This window comes from Amphiura filiformis, chromosome 18 (assembly GCF_039555335.1).
Source record: "Amphiura filiformis chromosome 18, Afil_fr2py, whole genome shotgun sequence".
Classification (NCBI taxonomy): Eukaryota; Metazoa; Echinodermata; class Ophiuroidea; order Amphilepidida; family Amphiuridae; genus Amphiura; species Amphiura filiformis.
Window position 1 is genome coordinate 40,965,538 of NC_092645.1, and position 23,903 is coordinate 40,989,440.

Sequence of the window (23,903 nt, forward strand, 5' to 3'; positions counted from 1 at the left end):
ATGAATAAATCATACCAAAATAACATACTCTGTGGCAAAAAAAGTACTGCAATAACTACCAATGAGCATACTCAATGCTATTGCAGCTGCAGAACCACTATGGCAAAACATATTATTGTCAAGTAATACACAAGACAAAGTCCACTTCAACTAATCCTAATTTCAGTGGCTGTACCAAAATGAAATGTTGTTTTTTTGGTTTTGTTGTTGTTGTTGTTGTTGTTGTTGTTGTTGTTGTTGTTGTTGTTGTTGTTGTTGTTGTTGTTGTTGTTGTTGTTGTTGCTGCTGCAACTCATCTTTTGGAGCACATGCAACCCCAGTGTTCAGTTCTTCACTTGCAGAGTCAGCACTACATTAAAGGAAGGAAGTAAGGGGGGAGGGGAAGCAAATGTCAGGGGATAGGGACAAAACCTGAAAATTACTGTAAAGCTAATATTTTTGTCCCCAAAATGGTAGAATAATTCAGTGAGTTTTTGGTTTGATGGGATGGGGTGGTGGTGAAATGCCCTAATCCCATTGTCCATGTATTAGTACAGGTCAGAATGTTGGAGCGGTAATGAAGTCCCGGGGAAAAAGTACCTCATTTTCAACAGAACTCCATTTGAATGAACATGAGTGGAGTAGGATGGTGTTGTGATTATTTTGCAAGGAGTATGTTACATAACTAGATCACAGTATATTGACTTGTCTTGTGTAAACTGTGCTTCAAAGCTTTCTTGTGAAGAAAAACAAAATGAAGTGAATTCAAAATGCCTGTAGAAATAGGTCAAAATTGAAATAATTAATAAAATATAATGTTGTTGTGATAGTCTCCTCTCTGCATAGGGACATGACAGTATCAATCAATAGATGGCTTGGGGATAGTGTGCTTTCACTTTTAGACTATGAGTGGCAATCAAGAAATAAAAACAGTGCCAATGTGCGATGTTTGTTGTTTTGCCTTCACCGCTGAGGCACACTGCATGCAATGTCCGTCTGTCTGTCCATCCTCATAGGCGGATTTACTTCCGATTTTCATTATAGGTAGGCCATTAGTCAGAAAGTTTGGCTACTTTTTTGGGTCTAATTTGCATATTTGTTATTATGATAATGAGCTATTTTGCATATTTTGCACTGACATTAGCCCTCAGTCTGTACGGATGCTGTATCTCTTAAATGGTGGATAGGTGGATTGACTTCAGATATTCCAGGATATTTAGGCCACAATTAGAAACTTTGCATACAGTTTTAGTCAAATTTGCATATTTTTGTATGATAATGAGCTAATTTGCATATTTTATTTTATTTGAAAAAAATTTCAAAATTTTATCTTTCAAATGTTTTTGATCAAAAATTGTTTATTTATGAATATTTTACAACAACGTGCATCATCGTGGAGGCATTGTCGCAACATTTTGCATAGAGAACCACGCTTTTAGCCTCTTTAATATGAAGTCCTCTCTAAACATCTTCTATATCTGTGTTGTTCCCAGTGGTAAAGTACGATGTCACATTATCCTCACTGACATCTTTATTTTTTTGTTTTCCTATCATTGCTTTCTACATTGTAAGTGCTATTTAATACTTCTTGAACGTCATCTAAAGATGTTGGCATTTCAACATTCACCAAAATACTCTCCTATTCAAAACAACAAGTCGGTCTTTGGGCTGTTCCAGTTGAAATCCATACACCCCCTATGGAAGACATGCCCTTAATCTCCCACACAGGGAGTGCGAATTTCAAATGAGGTTACCTGAATGAGTGACTCCATTTGAAATCTACACCCCCTGTGTGGGAGATTAAGGTCATGTCTTCCATAAGGGGAGTATGGATTTTAAATGGGATAGCCCATTGCCAGGTTGGTTGCATTTTTTTCTAAGCACCAATACTATGCTCATCTATCAGGACACAGTTCGTTAACCCCAATATGCTTATGCATGCATAGAATGACCTGTGAATGTGTTGGGGACAAAAACTCATACTCCACAACTTGAGGTCAATTTGTGAGCTTTGATATTTGAATGGAGGTTATTGAATTAAGCCTTTGGGATGAGGCTATTGTTACTGATAATGGATTGTCTAGACAGGTAACATATATATTCCACTGATAGATTACTAACCCAACTGGTGGGTGAGTAACTATTTTAAACTGTTGCGATTGGGTAGTTCACAGCATCTTGTGAATGGTAGTGAGCATTGGCAAAATTGCATTGATCATTTCAAGTGTGTAGAAGAATTCAAATATCACAGTTATACTTTTGTGGGTCCTGTGGTTCTTGAGTTATGTTGTAAAGAAGGCTGAAACAATGACACTTTTGTAAAATGTACATAACTCATTAACAACAATAAATCAAGCACGTTTTCAAAGTGTATGATTTGTAGAATGAACTTTTGCAAAACACCAAAGTGTTATTTTTTCAATAATATATTGATTTAGGTAATGAAAATTGATTTTTTTGACTGCTTCAACCAACAATACATTATCTACCCTTAAAGAGAGAATTATATAATATGACCATTTTGCAGGGAAGAAATACGGTTCTTCACAAAGGAAAAATATAGGAGCGAGATTGCAATAGTGTGTACGGGATGAAATCAAAACTCGACCGGCAGTTGACCGCTAGTTCCGCCCAGTTCTGTCTGTTACTATTGTTCTAAACAATGGCAGGAACCATCGGTCAACTGCCGGTCGAGTTTTGATTTCATCCCTAAGCCTGTTTCTAGTTGTTTCTTGTTATTTTAAGAGTTTGAAAATTCTAAACCTAACCCTAAACCCTAACTCTAACAATATACCCTAACCCTAAGCCCTAACCCTTAACCCTAATTAAAAAGTGTGTAAAAATGAACTGAGGTTCTTCCCTGCATATGACAACTATAATACCTCATAGAGAAAGTGATGTACACAGATTTTTTTGTAAAGAAGAAGAAATGCCTTATTATTCATGTGCAAATTGAGCAGTCTAGTTAGCTCAATCGATAATACTTGACTTTGGTGCGACAGATTGCAAATGGCTATACATATGCAGAAACAAAGCTTCTTTTTTTTCTTCAAAAAGCTTTTAAAGCCAGCCTGATTCAAAGTGCTGATTTTTTCACCCAATACTGGATTGGACTATTCCAGTTGAAACTCAAGATTTCCCACATTTGAATTTCAAATGGTCAGGGTTACCTAAATGGATGATTCCATTTGAAATCTACATCACCTTAAGGGATCTAAAATGAGCGTTTATTATGTTTACGACAGTATTTTTTGTGGGACATGAGAGCACCTCGGACCTATCGAATTGCATTCTGAATACGAAGCATGTCTTTCTGATATCAAATAATTTTCATTTTTTGAAAATCACAATATAATACAAATTTTATGACAAATTATAAAAATTTGATATTTTTCAAATTTTGATATATAACAGTCCTCTAAGTAAATTATATAAATCTAATGATATATTCTTAAAGTGTATGTAGCAGGGAGGAAAAGCCGATGGTCAATTGAAAATTTTGACCTTTCATATTGAAGATATGGATTTTTTCCCAAAAAGACCTAATTTTTTTTGGTGTTTTGGGAAAAAAAATCCATATCTTCAATAATGAAAGGTCAAAATTTTCAATTGATCGTCGACTTTTCATCCCACCTACATACACTTTAAGTATAAATCATCAGATTTATAAAGTTTACTTCAAGTACTGTTAAATATCAAAAATATCAATTTTGATGATTTGCCATAAAATGTGTATTAAATTGCGAATTTCAAAAATCTAAATTATTTGATATCAGAATGACATTCTTCAGTATTCAGAATGTAATTCGATATGTCTGATGTGCTCTGATGTCCCAAAATAAATACTGTCCAAACGTTCATACCCCAGCCCTTAAGGCCAAATTGAAAAAAGGTGTGTATGGATCACAACTGGAATAGCCTATTTGTGAGGTACTAGTTGGGCAAATCTTTGACAATACCCGTAAGCGCTGTCAATGCATCAAGTTGGGTAATTTGTGTACTAAATAGGTTTGATGTCTGCCTGTAACTAATGTTACTGTGTGTCTAGACTAGACTCTCAAATGCAATTATAGTGGGTCCTCAGTAGCGGGTTATAAAGGGACTGAATTAGAGCCTTAAAGCCATATTGTAACATTTCCATTAAAAATAGATTAGTATTTCTTTTCCATGAAATGATAGCTTTTACTGTCAGATATGACCCCTTTTAAATTTGAGCTGAACAACTGAGGTAAAGCAAAGAAAATTGGAATTTACTACCAGTGCCAATATTGCCAATACATGTCACTCTGTCGGGAATGCTACGGCACGATCCTTTGATGGGTGTATACCGCACAACATGTACGTACTGTGACTCTGTGTTATGAATATTGTGTACGCGTTAGACTAATGTGTCCATCGTAATAATTAAACAATGGTTCCTGCGTTTTATTCAAAATCTCAGATTTTGACAAAACTACAGCACCTAAAGTCTTGATTATTGGAGGGTATGTAAGTTTAATAATGTACATTACAATCGTGTAAAAAAACAGAATTTAGAAAAATATTGGGGGGCATCCTCCTCAGGAAATGTTACATTTGGAAATGTTACAAAATGTTACATGATGGACAACAGAATCAACTATGAATAAGACATTTATTGCCATAATTTTTGGTGAAGATTGTGCAAGATTCTGGTTTAACAAATTCATCAGGATCGGTATAGAGTAAACTCAGTAAACAAGGTTTTTTGTATCTAAACGAGAAAATGCACCTCATTGTGTATAATATATGTGTTAGCAAACACTGCCTGGAGATATATGTAGTGTCAATTGCCAGCAGCAATCACACATCAAGTGTTGACAAAGGCAACAGTATTTGATGAAACGTACACAATTAAGTGCATTTTCTGGATCAGATACAACTAACCTTGTTTACAGTGCAAGATTCTAATTTATCCCTGCCTTATATCCTTGCAAGATGTTGTTTTGGTTTTTATTTTAGCTCAAAGGCTTATATATAAGTATTGCTCTGCGTGCTAGCCATAGGCTTCAACATAAAAAGTCCAAGTTTTGAGATATTTTCTTTAAATATCCAGACCTTTGTCAAGAACCACTGAACCAATGCTAGGCTTGTTTGTACTCATTTTAATGCATTTATCATGCTGATTCCAAATATGCTCATGAAAATATACAATTCTGAAATTTTTGAATTTTTGAAGAAAGTTTTTAACTTGTCTTCTGCAGTCAACACCCGCTTGGAGGGGAATAAATATGATACATTTCAAGGGGTAGTGCAAGAGGACCCATCTGCAATAGCTGCCAGGTACCAAATGTGTAGATGTGTGCAATATAGAATACAGAAATTAAGAAATAGCCATAGGGCAGCTATTACCCATCCATTTATCTCATTCTGGACATTATGGTCAAGTCATCTTGATGAGGAGTAAGCCATCAACTATATGAAGAGCTCTGTTTCAAAAGCCCTTACATCCACTTCTGGCTGAAATTTAGTTATTGGCATGATATTTAGTGTGGGTAAAAATACACATTTTGGTGGTTGTTTGACCTTCACACCACCTTCCCTTCCGGCGATATCGTATATTTCCCGTTTGGGAAATGTTAGGGAATTTCCAGAAATCTGAACATAAAATGAATATAGAATGGTTTTGTTTTAATTTTTTGATGTATACTATACTCTGATCAGCTCTTAATAGACGGGGACTCATAACATCGTGGATTGATACAGAATGGTGTACACACAGTTAGGCGCAGCACCTACGCGAACTGCGCTTTGCGTTTTGCATGAATGACGCATGCTTTTGTGAATTTACGCGTGCGTAAGTTGGAACTTTATTGACTCGCGCAGTAACAAAAACCGAATAATTCCCGCCTATTAAGAGCTGATCATAGTATAGTAGCATGGAATGTTCTTTACCTATTAAAATCAAAGGGAACTGTTTTTGGGTCACTATTTTTGAAAAAATCATTTTACTTAACAAAAGGTGTAGCTTCGGAAATGCTCAAAAAATTCATAATTAGAAAAGTAAATGAGATATTTCAATTTTTCTTTTTGATTTTGAAAGCATTAGTCAAGTTACATAAAGTAATGCAAACAAATGGGCTCAAATTTGATTGCAAAGGTGGTTTCTAGAAAAGGAGTAAATTTATTTTGTTGCAAAAGCTCTTACATCCACAGAAGGCGCAATATAAAAGATATAATAAAATAATTAGGAAGGCTTGAAAATTGTACCAAACCTATTCTTTTAGTTTCTATTCATAAACACTTTATCCAAACACAAATTGAATCAAATCGAACCAGTAATACTTGCACAATTAAAAAAAGCTGTTTTTCTCAAAAAGTCCTCAAAAATGGATGTAAGGGTTTTTGCAACAAAGCTCTTCATATAAGGCCAAAAAAAAATTGTTTGTTTGTCCATAGAGGCTTATGAAACAGTTGGGTCGGTAGGTCGGATTAAAAAAAAAATTTTTTTTACAGATATTGCACTTGAAACTGACAATTTGAAGACTGGTAAATAAGTCAAAACACAGCACTTTACTGGTTTAACTCTTGAGATGGTTCTGCATGTTATACTTTTTATTTTCTTTACATTTTCTTTCTTTAAATTTATACTAACCACTGTTTTATACGATGTCCCATCGATGCCAAAAAAAATTTCCAAAAAAAAAAAAAAAAAAAGACACGGTCGGGACCAGGGTACAAACAATTTTTTTTTTTGCCTAATGAAAACTATGGTCTTTGGATCTATTTGAAAGCCTCTTCGGTCTACTGAGAATTCTTATTTTCCTCTTTTACTTAACACACTACTTGCTTGCTTTTATTGCCTTTAGTGCTTCACAATATTTTTTTAAATCTTAAGTATGTCTGGCTTAGACTTTAAAGGAATTATATGGCTGGTTTTTATGCTATACTTCTTAGGCAAAGCATTATAAGGCTGCTGTATTATGTAGTTCTTAGGCTCGCTAATGCAGAGCTGTCAACCTTTTGGAATTGCTTGGCGTAAAACACTGTCGAACAATGGCGTAACAGGACAGAATTATTGTTTGCCGACTACAATTGTTCATTTTAACCCATTGGCTGGGGCATTAGAGAATCTAAAATGTAGTGGGTGGGGTGTAGGGACAACAATTTATTTTGACGATGTGTGAGATTTTGTTAGATTTTACAACCTTGGTGTGACATTTACTACCTTGGCGTGACATTTTACTGCCTTGGCGTGAGAGCATGAGAAAGTGGTGAAAAAAACATAATTATTTACTAGGTTTTACTACCACATATTGAATGCACCATTACTTTCCCACATGCAGACTTTGCTCCCTCACACTAAGATCCTGGGTATGCTACTGCAGAGGTTCTTCTTCTTCCTTATTAGTGCCTCCCTCATATGCATGAGTATTATCGCACTTTCTTGTTACAGACAAGCTGTACTTATTTTTACTCTGGAACCTAGAGTAGATGAGTGTATTTTTGAAGTACAGTCAACAGTACCAGGATGATCCCCTGCTCTTTACGAATAGCTTGTGACGTTCTTTAACGTGCACACTGCATTAATGTCAGAAATACATGTATACGGGACCGATGGCTTAGAGTGTCCTCCGAAGCACTAAGCAAGTAGAGTGAAGTACCTTGCTCAAGGGCACAAAGAGCCAGCTGAGCTCAAGTGGACCTCAGATTTCAAACCCTAGTTGTATGACAGGTGTGACATATACGCTATTTTTTTTGTCTGACTGTAGCAGTAACAATAAAGCCCTTTTTTAACCAGATAATGGGCGAAAATAGTGTAAAATACCATTTTTTTTTCGAGCTACGCGCGCACATCATCCCAATAAGGCCCTTTTCGGGAAGCTCGAAGACATACAGTGATGCAACTGCAATTTTTTTCGTCTGTGCCCCAAAATTTTTATTTTGCCCCCCCTGAAAAAGAAAGCTGGCTACGCCCCTGATGGGAGTGCTATTTGATGAAATGAGGTGATATATCATGTTGCAAAGGATTCTGGGAAGGGTTAGATATCTTCTGTCTGAATCTGATACTTAATGTATAAATCCACAAATAGTCTTGTTGGACTTTCTGTTCAAAGACGAAATAGATGATATGATTTTTTGACATAAAAAACATCATCATGAAATTAGGTCAGCAAATAGGATTTGATGTATCAAATTAAATGTGTTGTGGACAAGTTAGGAAAAAGTGTATTATTTGCACAAATGTAATGCCCAATTTCCCATTATATTTCTTTACCAGGATAATGTGATACGTGTTTTGTCTTGTGCATATGGGGGCTATTCCAGTTGAAATCCATACACCCCCTATGAAAGACACAACCTTAATCTTTCACATAGGGAGTAGAAATATAAAAAATGGCTTTCTGAATGGGTGACTCCATTTGAGTTATACACCCCCTGTGTATGAGATTAAGATCATGTCTTCCATAGGGGGGTTATGGATTTCAACTGGAATAGCCCATCATAGCTATTGTGTTTACAATGAAAATGCATTGTCAATGTAAATGCTATGTTTTGCTATAAGCATGGTAAGCTGCACTGAAATTGAATGAGTAGTTTCCGAGATGAGAGATGTTATAGGATCTCAAAATCAATTTTCAGGACATCCGATTCATTCTCCTCCAAATAAGAGGTGTACTAAATTTCTGCAAAATGTAGGTCAGGCATGTTGGAAAGCAACTTCCCTAATTTTTCTGATGATCACATAATTTGTTATTTATTCTTTCTTTACGTGTAATACAAAACAAATAAACTTAAAAGAAGAAATTCTGTGGAAAGTGGGGCAAATTGAATCAGGAGTAATCAAGGACGTTTGCCAAGATTTATTTAGGGTTGCCTGATTTTTAAAAAAATGACCTTTTTAGGACCTTTCCCCAAAATTTGTAGACTTTTTGAGTCCAAGAAAGTATAAAGAAGCAAATTTTGATATTTTTTTGACTGAAAAAGCATAAAAAATGGCCTTTTCCCCCATCTGGCAAAGTAGACATTTTGTGGCCTTTGTTTTTTCCAGAATGTTTCTGTCTTTTCAAGTTTTTTCAGAACATTTATGTTTTTTACAGAACATTTCTGGGTTTTTTTACAGACTTTTATGGTTTTAAAATGGTGAAACATTTTTTAAAACAGATTTAAATGGCCATCTGTAAGAAACCCAGGAAATTGCTTGATGTTTTTTTGTTTTGTTTTTTGTTTTATGGAATGTTTCTGTTCCAGCATCTCATTTCATCTTCACTGATGTATGTAGAGCATGACCTTCACCACATAAAACTTGGAAGGCTATTAGTATAACAAAAGGTAGTTCCCAGACCTGTAGAGTATGGAAGTTGATTATCTGAATAATAAACATGACGAAGAGCATGCTATATCCTTTCCTTGTTGTAAAAAAAATGGCAAATTGACTTTCCAATGAACAAACAGAAACTGTAAAAAAAGATAGCAATGTAAACAATGTAAGCCCATTGTTATCTACTAAAGAAAGCACTGTAAGTTCACTGCTATCTACAAAAGGTAGCATTGTAAGTTAACTGCTAGCTACTGAAGATGGCAAAGTAAGCTTATTACTATCTACTGAAGATAGCAGTGTAAGCACATTGCTATCTACTGAAGATAGCAATGTAAGCTCATTGCTATCTACTGAAGATAGCAATGTAAGCTTGTTGCTATCTACTAAAGATAGAATGTAAGCTCATTGCTATCTACTGAAGATAGCAATGTAAGCTTATTGGTATTTACCAAAGATAACACTGTAAGTTAACTGTTATATACTAAAGATAGCAATGTAAAAATAATCTGGCATTTTAAAGTCTAGGTTAAATTTCATACTATGTATGTAATATACAGTGGATTTGCAACCATGTTATGAGCAAAATCTCTGTATATTTCACTGAGTGAAAATTGCACCCTGTGTAAGGCCCAAAGCCAATAAAGCCACCTGCAGGATGTCAAATTATATAAGACCTGTAATCTTCTCAGATTTGTAATCAAATTAATTAAGAACCCAACTCTGCATTAGCTATTAGTGTATACACAGGCGGCGAATGACATGATCGAGCCGGCAAACGCCCGGCCGTATGGCATTTTCCATATACTTGGTTAGTTTTGTGGGGTTATTATTTATTAACATAGGCCTATTTGTTTGTGATATTTCAAACGTTTTAAAATTTCAAAATAATCCCATTCAATTACACGGTTGACGATGAAAATTTACTGAATTTAGAGAATGCATGGCGACCACCACCTGTGTATACATGACAATTTTTATGGGCTATTCCAATTGAAATCCATACACCCCCTATGGGTGACATCCCCTTAAATTCTCTCCATGCGAGTATCGACTACGGACAACAAGTTTCACATTTTCTTTAAAAGTGCAAAAAATTCAGAATTGTACATTTTCATGTTGAATCAGCATGACAAATGGATTAGGCAAAAAAAAGGTTTGTCTCAAAGCTAGCGCGCGTGTTTGTAAAATCACACGATTTGACAAAAAAGAAATGCAGAATTTTTTTATTTCAAAAATTTTTTAGTTTTTTCCAGAAAAATTGGTAAAAATCAGACTTTTTTTTCTCTCAAAATACCATGAAAAAAGTCGGGAATAAAAAAAAAAAAAAAAAAAAAAATCGCATTTCGCATTTGTTTTCAAACCACTCGTGAGCTTTGAGACAAACCTTTTTTTTTTTTTCCTTACACATGTACACACAAACCTTGGTATGAGTTAAGTGGTTCTTGAGATAGCTCTTGATATTTTGAGAAAATAACTTGGATCTTTTATGTTAAAGCCTATGGTTAGCAGGCAGAGCATTAATCTTCTACAAAGGGGTGTGGATTTCAAGTGGGGCTACCTCAATAGGTGACTCCATTTAAAATCTACACCTCATGCATGTGAGATTAAGGTTATGTCATCCACAGGTGGTGTATGGATTTCAACTAGAATAGCCCAGTCACTAACCCATAGTCGGTTTCTTAACCTTTCTTGATCAGTATAAGCAATGCTTCTGTCAAATCAATTTGAAATTCACTCATCCTTATATTGTATATCACAAATGTTATTAAACTAGTATATCAAACTAGTTTATTGCTCCAGATATGTGTATTAGCATCATCAGATCCATCTGGTTGCTAATATAGCGTGGTATTTACTCAGGGCATAAGAGGCCCAGCTCCCTTTGATCATGATGATCCGCAACAAATTGTGCATACATACACCTGAGTGTTGCATACATTTCTGATCAGTATTAATTGACTTCTATACTGGACCGCTGGGGTTTTTGCCATAGCTCTTAACTAGAGCTGTGTATCATAGTATTATTTCCCATGACATTCTTGGCTTAATGCTTTACGTGCCACCATAGGCTTTAACATGAAAAGGCTCAAGTTTTGAGATTTTTCTCAAAATATATCAAGAGCTATCTCAAGAACCACCGAACCAGGGCTTGTTTGTACTCATTTAAAGGCATTTTTCATGCTGATTCCAAATATGGTCATTCAAATGTACGATTCTGAAATATTTGAATTTTTTAAAGAAAATTTGGAACTAGTCTGCAATGGACACCCACATGGAAAGGGGTAAATACTAGAACGTTGTTTGATTTATAGCAGTAAACTGATTAGCCTATATATGAAACCATTTTTTTCATCAAATTGCACAATCTTATCTGTACTAACATATTGCTTTTCAAAAACATTGGAATAAAACAGGTGCAATGCTAAATTCTATTCTAAAAAAGCGGGATTGTGCGCTTTGAGTGAATAGTTTACAAAACATTTGTGCCATTGTTTTATTGGGAACACCTGTTGTATACATAGTATATCATATTAAAATGAAAAGCATCTCTTCATTACAATAGTGATGCGTATGCTGACCATGATTCAGTGGTATTAAAAGGGCATTTTGTGATCCATAGCCTCAGCCCCCCACTTTACTCAAAAAAAGTTGAGATTTTTATACCACTGGAATCCTCTGGCTACAAAATGTTTATGTACCAAAAATTTCTTGCAGATTAATTCGTTTAGCAAAAATATCGCCCAATTTGAATTTTGTTCTGGTATACCAGATCGAAATCACAACAGTGGCCTATGGACCAGTGTAATACACATAATCATACATAACTCGCAAACCCAAAATCGGAATCAACTGAAATTTTGGGAATAAGCTTTTTTCGTGGATATCTGCTGACAAATGTCATAAAAAGAGGATGCTAGGATCACGAAATCCTCCTTTAATTAATAGTGAGTATGAATAGGTTGCATTGCTGGTAATGATACTAGATAGCAGGGCTGTTGCAAGTGTAATAATGCTATCAGCAGCAGATATATAATATTTGTGATGAAATAATGCTATCAGCAGTAAATGCCATTTTTGGTGAAATAATGCTATCAGCAGTAGATAGCATTTTTGTCAAAGTAATTTTATCAGCAGCATATAGCATTTCTGGTGTAATAATGCTATTAGACATATACTGTATTTCAATTCCAATACTGCTAAATCAGCAGTAGATAGTAGTTAAGCATTTTAAAAAGCTATCAGCGAGAGACAACATAATGGTGCAATAATGCTGGCACATTACATAAATAGTATACACAAATGTACCAGCAATTCTGTGTCATTTTTTGACAAACACAGATTTTGTTCCTTTGACATTTTACCTTTTTTAATTAATTCTATATTATTCACTGCTGAAAGTATAATAACTCATAACTAATAAACCATACACATTTATATAGCCTAATCATGTCCCAATCATGATCTAAAAGCCATCTGGATACTTATGTTCTGCCACATAGCTGTAAATGTACCTTAAGGGCTGGGGTATGAACGTTTGGACAGTATTTATTGTGGGACATTAGAGCACATCAGACATATCGAATAGCATTCTGAATACGAAGAATGTCATTCTGATATCAAATAATTTTGATTTTTGAAATTCGCAATTTAATACACATTTTATGGCAAATCATTAAAATTGATATTTTGATATTTAACAGTACTTGAAGTAAACTTTATAAATCTGATGATTTATACTTAAAGTGTATGTAGGTGGGATGAAAAGCCGACAATGAATTGAAAATTTTGACCTTTACAGTATTGAAGATATGGATTTTTTCCCCAAAACACCAAAAAAATTAGGTCTTTTTGGGAAAAAATCCATATCTTCAATATGAAAGGTCAAAATTTTCAATTGACCGTCGGCTTTTCCTCCCTGCTACATACACTTTCAGAATATGTCATTAGATTTATATAATTTACTTGAGGACTGTTATATATCAAAAATTTGAAAAATATCAAATTTTTATAATTTGTCATAAAATTTGTATTATATTGTGATTTTCAAAAATGAAAATTATTTGATATCAGAAAGACATGCTTCGTATTCAGAATGCAATTCGATAGGTCTGAGGTGCTCTCATGTCCCACAAAAAATACTGTCGAAACGCAATAAACGCTCATTTTAGATCCCTTAAAGGGACAGACACAGCTTTTCTGTAAGGGATGAAATCAAAACTCGACCGCCGGTTGCCCGCCGGTTCCGGGCGGTTCCGTCCGGTTCTAAAATATATACAGTAATGAGGTCAGTCGTCACACCCATGGTTCATATGGCCGGTTGGTATCATCGAGTGAGTGAGTGGAGTGGTTTCAAGTGGTTTCTTTTCAAATTTAGTACAATAGGAATAATCGATATTCCTTCCCGGAGTTCTTCTCAATCAATGTAGCTACTTTTAGAATTTTATTTTGAAAAAATATAATTATTTTACATCTTGACAGGTTAGACAAGGCCTATTTTAAAGTTTCATTTCCGGAAGGAATAATCGCGATCTCGAATTCTGCATGTTTTAAAAGCATAAGGGTAATACATTTCTCATAAACTTAGTTTATAATCGAAAGAAAGAAAGAAAAAAAGAATCAAAGAAAGAAAGAAAGAAAGGGGAAAGAGAGAAAAAAGAAGAGAGAGTGGGAGAGGAAGAGGGAGGATGGGGGAGAGGTGGAAAAGGGGTGAGAGTATGAGATGTGTCTCTTACATCGCATGAGAGAGACAGAGGGGGATACAAAACTACACTATTCGTAATATAGGCCATATTAGGCCGGTATATTGGGCCTATAATGATGTTGGCCAGGCTCGTTGAGGTGATGTGCAAGAAGAACTAATGATTTTGCAAGATGCATATTAAATATATGCCAATCCCATCACCCTTGCACCGCGCCCTTCATCAGCACCAATGGAGATTAGCCATGGGGCAGGGTGGCAAGTCAGTCCCCCCCTGTCGACAGAAATGTTGTGACAAAATCTTCCTTTTGGTCTATTTTAGACCCAAAATCAACCCCATTTTGGGCTATCATTTTCTTGGGAAGAGGGGGAGGTGTCCCAAATATACGGGGGGGTCATATATTCGTGGAAAGAAAAAATGGGGGGTGGTCATAAAAATTTTGATAACCAAAATGTAGGGAGTCATAAGATGACCACATATAGTGTGTTTGTTGTATTCAAAAAGACTGATTTTAGCCTGTTTAGAGGTGTGTCGGTGGTGGGATCATAAAATTGTTGTTGCCGAGATAGGGGGAATCTCAATTTAAGTACAAAGCAAAATAGCAAATGAGTCAATCAATATCACTTCAACTGGGGATTTCTTTTGTGATTTATGCAGCATCATGTCTTCTGGAGGAAGATTTGAACTAATGACCTTTCGTGAAATCGCCTATAGTAATTTATAAGTGATAATTGTCCATCACCAACACAGGCCTATGTGATTCACAAAATAATAATTCACAACTTTTAAATTACTTAACCTATAGAAATCATTGAAACACTGTTCTGAACTGAAATTAAATGATCTAAACAATGGTACTATGTTCAAGCAATTTTAACCATAAACAAGAAATCAGTTCCAAAATTAATTTGCTTTGGTGACAAGCCAATAGATACACGACTAAGAACAATCGATCATCGTGTAGTACTTTCAAGTATGGGCTATTGTGACCGTGAAATTTCAAGTATGCGCTATTGTGATCGCGAAATAAACATATCGACATTTTGTGATAATCTCTCCGGTTATGTGCTTAAACCAACCGGCGGTTGCTACTCATGCATTCTTGAATATTCATATACCAATGACCTCTGCCAACCGGACGGAACCGCCCGGAACCGGCGGGCAACCGGCGGTCGAGTTTTGATTTGATCCCTAAACATGTTTTGCCTCATGACCCCATATGTAGATCAATAATAGCCGTATATGACGATAAAAACTCAATAGTTTTCAGTAAAGCAGCCCCTGAAACTCTCTCGCTGTAAATACAGCTGTTTATTAAATTAAGCATAGTTTCCAGAATTTTAATTGCTGCAATTATTATTTTTCCCACAAGTAAAAAAATTCCAATTCAAGCAAACAAGTAGACAATGTTTCTGAGAAAGGTTTTTAACACAAGTCTCCACATACATAAATGACAGCCAGTGAAAAAATTTCACTGACCATCCAGGATTTGAACCTGGGACCTTCGGATCGCCGGACCGATGCTCTGCCAACTGAGCTAATGAGTCAGATGGAGAAGAGCAGTGATGTTATTATCTATAGGCCTTCAGTTCAATACCCGCCCTCTATCAGAGACAATGTAGACAATGTTTTTAAGAATGTTTTTAAATCATTTTTCAAAATTTGTCAAGCAGAACATTTATGTTTAGTCATGATATAAAAAAAAGAAGTAATTAAAAAACCCATTTATTTGCAACATTTGGTACAGATTTTTATTTGTGAACAACACAATATCATAACTTGTAAAGTTTTGCAGCAATGTGAGTTTGTTTTTAAATGTTTTTTTTTAAAATATTGTATATATATAATCCAACAATGTTTTCTGACAACCTTTATGCACTCTATTGAAAAAGGTTACAAAAATGTTGTGTTGACTGGGTAGTTCAAATAAAGTTTTCTTCCGTTGTAAATATGAGAAATGTGGAAATTGCGGAAAGTAAATGTTTGCACGAAGTATAACAAATGTTGCATTGTCCTTTAACACATGTAATCTATCAGCATGTTATCCATCAGAGCCGCTTAGATGCCTACTAATCAGGGAAAATGGATACGTTGGGAATAGAGACGAGTCGAGAAGGATGGGCAGGTATTGTGAGCTTTGATTAAGAAAATAATAGATTACATGGGAAACTTACTAGACACAATACTTATAGGCTGTGATATACCATGAAGCTATTGCAGCTTAACTTGCTCTATGCGGGTGTTGACTGCAGATGACAAGTTTCAATATTATTTTAACAAATTTCAGAATTGCAAATTTTCATGACCGTATTTGGATTCAGTATGAACAATATATGCATTAAAATGAGCACAAACAAGCCTAGTTTTAGTTCAGTGGTTCTTAAGATAGCTCTTGATATTTTGAGAAAATATCTCAAAACTTGGACTTTTTATGTTGAAGCCTATGGTTAGCAGACAGAGCATTGACACACCTAATATACCAAACTGTTAGCCATCTGAGCTGGTTAGATGTCTGTTAATCAGGAAATGGATACAGTGGGAATAGAGGCGAGACTTGAAGGTTGGCCATTTAGGTATTTCCAGCTTTGATTTGGCAAGCATTAGATTACATGGGAAACTTACTAGACACAAAACTTAAACAGGCTGTGATATCATGAAGCTATTCTATTCTCTGTGCGGGTGTCGACTGCAGACGATAAGTTTCAATTTTTTTTTAATTCAAAAATTTCAGAATAAATTGTAAATCTTTGTGACCATATTTGGAATCAGCATGACAAATGCATTAAAATGAGTACAAACAAGCCTTGGTTCAGTGGTTCTTGAGAAAGCTCTTGATATTTTGAGAACATAGGTTAATCTCAAAACTTGGACTTTCATTCTGAAGCCTACTCTCTAAATGTAAAAGAGTGAAAAACTCACTCCCAAAAAGAGTGCACACTAAAAACTACGGGGTTATATTTTCCATGGTAATTTTGAATTGACCACGTTTGGGGTTGTTTTGACCCTTCAAGGGGGTTGTACTGTTTTAATTTGACCACTTTCACGAGGTCATTTTAGCCACGACGAACGTGGTCAAAAACTTAGTGGTCATTTTGCCGATACCGTCGCGCATTGATATCAGTTTCAATCTCCCGCTTTGAAAATCTCAATTCATAAATGAGTTTAAACATGAGCTGCAATTAATGTTTGTTGATTAATAAATAAAACTAATTTTTTGACCGAAGTTACCCAATTTGTCAACTTTATAATGACTTGCATTTGAACTATTTGCACACACGGTGTGCATCGGCTCACGTGGTCACATCAGCGCCATATTTGTTCTGATTGTGCAGCTCAGCGGATTGTCGTGTGTGCTTGTCTGCATGATGGAATATGAAAAGTTAGTTGAAAAGTGAGACTGCAAGGATGCATAGACCCTTGTCTCATGCACGAGATTCATTCCAATTTCATGCTGTCGTGGCTGGTGTCTTGGCTGCTGTTGTTATAAGCTTATATCATGTAAGCTTATAATACGTGAACTGTCATAGGCGATGACTGACTGTGTGTGAGTGTGATACACAGATGCATTTTGCTGTTTATGTAATGCTTTCTCTGTGCTGAAACACACTTATGTCCTGGTGGGACCAGCATGACCATAGGCCTACTAAAAAAATCCAAACAACCCCTAAATGTGGTTATTGAGTAACCCTATAAAACAACCCTTTCAAATGGGTCATTTCATTTGACCCAAATGAGGTCATTAAGTAACCCAATAAGGCAACCCTTTTGAAGGGGTCATTTCATTTGACCCCGAAATGTGGTATTATTTTGACCCCAATGGGGTTACTATTTGACCCAAATACGTAGTCATTGCAATGACCCGACCAATGGGGTCAAAATGACCCGTTAGTGGTATGGTGTTTAGTTGATACCTATGCTGGGGTCAAAAATGACCCCGTTTGGGTCATTTTTTGACCGCGTAGTTTTAAGTGTGTGATTCACTTATAAGACCACTCAAAAAGGAGTGAAATGTGTTTTTTAACGTTAAAACCACTCAAAAAAGAGTGAAAACCACTCTTTAAGAGTGAATTTTAACTCTTTCAAGGAGTTAAATGAAGGACAACTCTATGGCTAGCATGCAGAGTATGTAAGAGTACAGTCATTAAAATCGTTTCTGTTGCAATCCATATGGCAAAAGTATATACTTTTCCTGGTATTGGATTATGTAATCTTTCCTTGTATAAACAATGTGTTCCATGGAAGTAATGGGACTTGTCTGATCTAAATGGTCAATGTTCTCAAGGGAAGGGGTATGAACGTTTGGACAGTATTTATTGTGGGACATTAGAGCACATCAGACATATCGAATTGCATTCTGAATACGAAGAATGTCCTTCTTATATCTAATAATTTTGATTTTTGAAATTAGCAATGTAATACACATTTTATGGCAAATCATTAAAATTGATATTTTTGATATTTAACAGTACTTGAAGTAAACTTTATAAATCTGATGATTTATACTTAAAGTGTATGTAGGTGGGATGAAAAGCCGACGATCAATTGAAAATTTTGACCTTTCGTTTTAAAGATATGGATTTTTTTTCCAAAACACAAAAAAAAAATCCATATCTTCAATATGAAATATGAAATATATCACATGTGAATAGAATTTGTGCATTATATATCTCGGTAAAACCCCTGCTAGAAACATGCACCATATTGGGTCATCATGCATGGTGTCCTATCCAATATTACCATATAATGACACCATTTTTCTCAGCATTTCACAAGATCAAGTGATGCTTGACATCTTGAAATACAAGTACATCTATGGTACATCTATTTTCACTCCTCCCTACGCCATACATAAATTATCCTGGCCAAATTTCCCTAATATGAAATTAAAAAATAAGTAAATCAAATGGGCAAGATGGATTTTATACATAAGATGCTTCAGTTTTTACACACAAAAATATTTCCTTGAAAACCCCTCACTCAGCTATTTCAAAACGGTAACCAGGCTTCCCTAGAATGTGCAATTGGCATTAAAATGTTCTTATATTAACAGCATTCTAGAAACACTTGCAGTTTGGCGAAAAGAAGAGTGATCTATTTTAGAACCGTTAATGGTATTGCACAATACCAGCAAAGTGGAACATATTTTTTATGGTTGATTGCAGTCAATTGCTCGGCAATGCTATATAGCAAAAAATGCCGCAGGAGGTTCACATTATCATTCTTATACCTTAATGGATTCTATCATAATTTCTTATCATTTTTACACAGTCGGTGCTCTCTGAATTCAATTTTTTAATGGGAATCTAAAATGTTCAAGTCTCATGTTGGTTGTTTTGATTTGAAATAACCATGCTATTTGGAGGAATTTGATGAGTTATTATATGAAGCTTTTAGGTATGAAAACCATCTTGTGCAGCAGTTTAATAAAATGTTGGTAAAAACTTAAATTTAGATTTAGTTTTTCAGTGAAAAGTGAAATAAGGGGCATTTTTTAGAGAATTCAGGTAATAATAGAATAAATATAGATTCTGACAGATTTATGATGATTTTTTGTTTATTTGTTTGTTTGGCTTTCTCAAATTATGGTTTTAACCAATTAGGTGTTACCCTGTGAGTATGCAAGCATAAGGAAAAAGGAATATGATGAAGTCAAATTCAGAAAAATCACTGAAATCATATTTTTTTTTTCTCATCTGCGGTAGACCATGTCACTGTTGCTTCATTTGATTCATTAATTATATTCTTTGATGCATTGCAGATGAGATGCCGCCATACGAAGGATTAATGTATTATGTACGTCAGAAAATATAACAAGAGATAATGAAGATGTATGACATTAATATTATTTGCTTACATTGCACTAGAATGCGAAGGTCAATTAAGTTATGTATAATAGAAAGTACAGACATAGCTCCATCCAGGAAGATGATATTCATGAAAGGCCTACGGTGCATTGCTCTTTATTGCCGACCCAAAATTCACAAAAATTCACGATATAATACAAATTTTATGACAAATTATTAAAATTTGATATTTTTCACATTTTGATATATAACAGTCCTCGAAGTAAATTTTATAAATCTAATGATATATTCTTAAAGTGTATGTAGCTGGGAAGAAAAAGCCGACGATCAATTGAAAATTTTGACCTTTCATATTTAAGATATGGATTTTTTTGGGAAAAAAATCCATATCTTCAATACAAAAGGTCAACATTTTCAATTAATCGTCGGCTTTTCATCCCACCTACATACACTTTAAGTATAAATCATCAGATTTATAAAGTTTACTTCGAGTACTGTTAAATATCTAAAATATCAATTTTTAATGATTTGCCATAAAATGTGTATTAAATTGCGAATTTCAAAAAATCAAAATTATTTGATATCAGAAGGACATTCATCGTATTCAGAATGCAATTCGATATGTCTGATGTGCTCTAATGTCCCACAATAAATACTGTCCAAATGTTCATACCCCACCCCTTAAGGGCGGCATCAACATCATTTTCATCATCAACATCATATACATCATCATGCAATTGATCGTGTTGTATCTCCATTCAATGTATTAATCATCAGACATGCCAAATTGCACAAGTTCACCTATTCTTTTCATCAAAACCATTCATCCTTTATATTACCTCACTCGTTATTGCTTTCCAGTTTATATTTAATATTCTTTGATTATAATGACTTGGCTTTGAGAGATAAGAGTCTACCGTTACCATGGAAACCTGACAGGTGTGTTCTATTGTGAGATTGTCATCAATAACTTAGAAGAGATTTTAAAAGAGCAGCTAAAGCTTTAAAGAGCAGCATATTTTTCATCATCATCATCGTTGTCGTTGTCATCATCATCATCTTCATTGTCATCATCATAAAATCATCATCATCAACATCATCTTTGTCAACATCATCATCATCATCCAATTAATTATGTTGTAACAATGTATTTAATCATATCTGACATGCAAAATTGTGGCCCGCTCTGACAAAACCAGGAACAAGTTGCCTTTTTGACATTTCATGATTTGAATAAAAATGTAAGCAATTAACAATAAGCTTTAAAATTATACCAAAATTATATAAATATCATCAATACTTTTCAAGATATAGATAATTTTGTAAATGATACCTTGATATTTTTGCCAAATTGCTATTCTGAGTAATGGGCAGTGTTCGAATTTAGGAAAAATAAATGGTTGTCCCACGGACAACCAGATTACAATTTCTGGTTGTCCGTCTAAGTTTTTGGTTGTCCGTAGGCCTACAAATGTGACTTTTGGCTAGATTTATGGTTGTCCGGCAGACAACCGAATCAGTATTTTTGGTTGTCCGGCAACCTTTTTAGTTGTCCCGGGCAACCGGACAACCAAAATTTCGAACGCTGGTAATGGGCCTATCAGTTTCCTGCTTTACACAGGATTGAATAGGGATATCATAGTTCAACTGTTATTTATTGATTAAATTAACCTCTTTTTTTTAATAAGTACTTTCAAGGATTTGAAAGTGCACTTAGTCCCACAGTTAAATACCATGAAATTAAGAATTCCAAAATATGATCTTTGTATTATGGGACTGTCATCTTTAATGCTCTGCGTGCTAGCCATGCGCTTCAACGGAAAAAGTTGAAGTTTTGAAATATTTTCTCAAAATATCAAGAGCTATCTTAAAAACTACTGAACCAATACTAGGCTTGTTTGTACTCATTTTAATGCATTTTTCATGCTGATTCCAAATTTGGTCATGAAAATATACATTTCTGAAATTTTTGAATTTGGAAAAAAAAAATTGAAACATGTCGTCTGCAACTTGTTCCAGGTTTTGTTGGAGCTGGTCACAATTGCACATTAGTTTACCTATTTTTTTCTTAAAACTCATTCATCTCCCATCATAATTCACTCTTTATTGCTTTCCAATATATTTAGTATAATTATTTTGATTAATAACTGCTTGGCTTTGAGAGATAAGAGTCTATCGTTCCCATGGAAACCTGACAGGTGTGCTTTATTGTGAGATTGTCATCAATAACTGGAAAGAGATTAAGGAAGCAGCAAGCTAAAGCTTTTAAACAAATTGTCTAATTTTGATCACAGGTTTCCTAGGATACAGGTTTTTAAAGAAAGAGTGTTTTGTACTTTATTTGTTAGAATCACTTTGACTAATGGATTTTGTAAATAACATGTTAAGATAAAAAAAAAATCCATTACCCACTACAAAGGCAAATGGAATAAATAAGTTTATGGTAAGGTAGTTAGAATTAATCTTTGATCAACATTTCAGTCACAAATATTTACAAAGAACATCTATAAATGCTGGTATTGACAGTGGCATAGCTTGGGTCATCACATTTGGGGGGGGGGGGCGACCATGATTGGGGGGGGGGGGGTGGGGGCGGGTGGGGGGAACAAGCCATTTTTCGGCAATTTTCCTTTGGGATTTTTTAAATTTCGGATTGATTGGGGGGGGCATGTGCCCCCTTGCCCTATGATGCTACGCCACTTTTCAAAATTGCGTCACATGAGAGTGGTTTTGAATAGATATATACGGGCGTTCCTACGGGCGTATGATATGTATGTTTAGAAATCACATCCTCTCTATTATGTAAGTTATCCTGTTCGGGGTGGGCGTAAAATTATGAATTGTAAAGATGGGAAACTACACGCAAATAACAGGACCAAGCACTTCAAAATACTCTTCAGAACATCATTTTTTATAACTTACAAAGCACATGCAAATAGATTCAAATAGCTTGTGCAATCTTCAGTTCTTACTGATTTTAGTTCTATCAACATGTTTTGTTTGTAATTCAGTTTTAGTGTCTTAAGGGATCTGGAATGAGCGTTTTTAGCGTTTAGACAGTATTTTTGTGGGACATGAGAGCACCTCAGACGTGTCGAATTGCATTCTGAATACTGAAGCATGTCTTTCTGATATCAAATAATTTTCATTTTTGAAATTCACGATATAATACAAATTTTATGACAAATTATTAAAATTTGATATTTTCAAATTTTTGATATATAACAGTCCTCGAAGTAAATTTTATAAATCTAATGATATATTCTTAAAGTGTATGTAGCTGGGAGGAAAAGCCTACGATCAATTCAAAATTTTGACCATTCATATTGAAGATATGGATTTTTTTCCCAAAAAGACCTAATTTTTTTTGGTGTTTTGGGAAAAAAAATCCATATCTTCAATACGAACGGTCAAAATTTTCCATTGATAGTCGGCTTTTCATCCCACCTACATACACTTTAAGTATAAATCATCAGATTTATAAAGTTTACTTTCAGTACTATTAAATATAAAAATATCAATTTTAATGATTTGCCATAAAATGTGTATTACATTGCGAATTTCAAAAAATCAAAATTATTTGATATCAGAAGGACATTCTTCGTATTCAGAATGCAATTCGATATGTCTGATATGCTCTAATGTAAAACCAAGAATTTTCAGCGTTACTTGAAATTCCATAAAATCATGGAATTGGAGGTTACGTGAAAACACATTTCTGAGAAAAAAATAAAAAAAATAAGCAAAAATGACCTAGAAAAAGGAAAAAATACAATTGAAAAGAAATAAATAAAATACTAAATGAAATGGGTCTTCAAAATTCATCAAAATAAAGTAAAATCCGTCATAAATTTACCGTACAACGCCCCATTGCAGCCATGATACCCAATTACCCATCCCAACTTTGCAAATCGCAATGATCGTCACAAGATTCTTGTGAAATTTTATTATGTCAGAAATGTGCTAAAATTACAAAGCGGAGAAAAGCAGAATTTAGCATTTGTAAAGCAGAAAATTCTTGGCTTTACTCTAATGTCCCACAATAAATACTGCCCAAACGTTCATACCCCTTCCCTTAAAGAAATCACTTTTGTTTGAAGTGTAAGGTGACCTTTTGTGCCCAGTATAGACTAGACCAAA

General features: G+C 34.7%; 1 protein-coding gene and 1 non-coding gene across 2 annotated transcripts in view; one reads left to right on the forward strand and one right to left on the reverse strand.

Annotated features, from left to right (window-relative positions):
* LOC140138676 (potassium channel subfamily T member 2-like) overlaps positions 1–23,903 on the forward strand; it is a 222,648-nt gene that overhangs the window by 36,964 nt on the left and 161,781 nt on the right.
* Positions 15,434–15,507, reverse strand: Trnaa-ggc (transfer RNA alanine (anticodon GGC)). The gene has a single exon. It is a non-coding gene; the product is annotated as a tRNA-Ala (tRNA).